Source organism: Cynoglossus semilaevis, chromosome 19, assembly GCF_000523025.1.
Source record: "Cynoglossus semilaevis isolate Cse_v1.0 chromosome 19, Cse_v1.0, whole genome shotgun sequence".
NCBI classification, from domain to species: Eukaryota; Metazoa; Chordata; class Actinopteri; order Pleuronectiformes; family Cynoglossidae; genus Cynoglossus; species Cynoglossus semilaevis.
The window spans coordinates 9,383,685-9,385,842 of NC_024325.1; the positions used below are offsets into that span (position 1 = coordinate 9,383,685).

General features: G+C 43.7%; 1 protein-coding gene across 2 annotated transcripts in view; it reads left to right on the top strand.

Annotated features, from left to right (window-relative positions):
* The window catches only part of spns2 (SPNS lysolipid transporter 2, sphingosine-1-phosphate), a 47,947-nt gene extending 45,795 nt beyond the window's left edge, over nt 1-2,152 (top strand). For both annotated transcript variants that reach the window (XR_003052953.1, XM_008332809.3), the window contains exon 13: nt 1,748-2,152. The gene's annotated coding sequence lies outside the window, so the exon portion shown is untranslated. The remainder of the gene's footprint in view (nt 1-1,747) is intronic.
* The last annotated feature ends 6 nt before the right edge of the window (nt 2,153-2,158 follow it).

Sequence of the window (2,158 nt, forward strand, 5' to 3'; positions counted from 1 at the left end):
GTAATGGTTGACATAGGCGCCGCAGTGAATCAGGTATTGACTGAACAGAATTGTCATAGATCAGTTTGAACTACTGCTGTGAAACAGGAAGTGATAGACAGGCTACACCGAGCGTATGTAAATTATATTAATCAGAAACGTGCATCTCAGCAATTGAAATTGCGCAGGAAAAATACAGAAAGTGAAGATGAAATGAACGGGCAGCTGCAGCTGCTGACAGTAATCAGTTTTAGAGGACAAAAAGGGACTGGCACTGAACCAGAGAAATATACAGAGAAACATACAGACAGAGATGAGAAATCCCGGCTGCTGAATAAATGAGGATGAAGACGAGCAGTGACCGCCAAAGCTGTTACTCATCGCATGCTATTCATCTCTGCTGATGCAGTCCCAGTGAAGACCAGATTCAGTAAGATCCAATTAATTTCTTCTTGGTGGGAGAACCAATCTCATCCTCTAACATTCAGTGGAGAGCAGGCTGGATATCAGCGCACTATGACAAACAGAGCTCTGCATTTTCTTTTAATCAGCGACCCTAACCCTCTTAATCTCAGGAAGGAAATTCATCCCGGTGCAAAACTCAGTTTTAGTTTCCACAGACCAAACCTTAACTATTAAAAATGTTTGTTCAGCTGCGGGCCCCTGTTTTCCTTCTTTGTGCTCTTATCATTCAGCAAACGCTCCGAGTTCTCAGTCAGCAGTGCTCGGAGGAAGATGAATACACGGGGCAGTGACCACAGACCACAAACTCATAAGCACACATGTCCAAACACAGGTCTGCAGTCTGGGCCCTGTGTGTCCCGCGGCTGTGAAAGACTGCCGGGTCCTCCAGGTTCATAATCAGACAAAGAAAAAACAAGCAGAGCTCCGTGTGTGGACCACATCTTTGGTTCGGTTTATAGTTTCCTTCTCCTCTTCCTTTCTACAAATTGAAGCCAGTTTTATTTATAATAGCGTCGACTGAGGAATGAAGAGAAATGATTTATATTCTGTAGACTGAAGTCCTAACCTGTGGTTTTGTCCAACTCATCAGTCAAACCTGCCCCTTGTCTTATGAACAGAAAGAGTGAAATCAGTTTTACTGTTTCTGTTTCTGAGTGTACTTGTCATTTGAACCGGGGTCGTGGACAGAATCAGAAGTCCACAGTTGTTGACCATGGCTGATCCCTCAGAGGAAAATCTCACTTTTTCTTGTATCAAGTTCCATTGTTTTCTGAAACCCACTAATCCTCCTGTTTAGGCTGGTTAGTTAGGTTTTCACAGACCACATGTCTGTTGGTGGCGTCTCTGCATGTACATACTGTATATGTGTGTGTGTGTGTGTGCATGTGTGTGTGGTTGAGCAATGTGAAGATAGACCCGTCCAAACAGCAGCAGTATGACTACCCATTTGTCAAGTAGTCAGAAAATCATAGAGAGTTACACATTTGTAAAAAATCGAATGTAAAAACACTGACAAAAACAAATGCACATTAGAAAAACATTAGAAACAACTAAAAGATAACTTTTTAAAATGACTTGTTTACCGAACCAAACCAAAATACTTGGTTCATGTCATGTCCAGTGCTCATAATTTGTGAATTGCATTTACTGAATCATATAAATTAAAACATTGTTTACATGATGTGACCCAGGACACATTCAGGTACAAGGCAGATGGCCAAGAACCCTTCAACCTCAGCATTTATGACAGGAGTGTCCTGTGATGATGTCATACTCTAACATCTCTCTGTTGTCTGTCCCTCAGGTGACAACACCACCAGGAGCTGTCTGAAGAAGGAACGAACTCCAAGAGCATGACGACGGGATGTAAAAGGAGAAACTGATTAACCTGGTGAAAGTGACACTGCTGTCATCCTTCCTATCTTCATCATCATCATCATCATCATCATCAGCTCTGGACTGCTGCTGCTCTTCCTCCTCATGTGCTCACGGAGACCAGATCTGGAACTAGAGGGCGTCTTGCCTCTTTTTCGCACCTCCTCTAAACCACAGACGGCTGGGCAGTCCATCAACAGCCTCGGTCTGTGAGCCTGAGGTGGGATAGAAGAAATCTATGAACCCCTGAGACTCCTGATGCCATACTACTGAATGCTGATCGTGAACCTGCCCTGTCTGTCTGTCTGACTGTCTGTCTGTCTGTCTGTCTGTCTGTCTG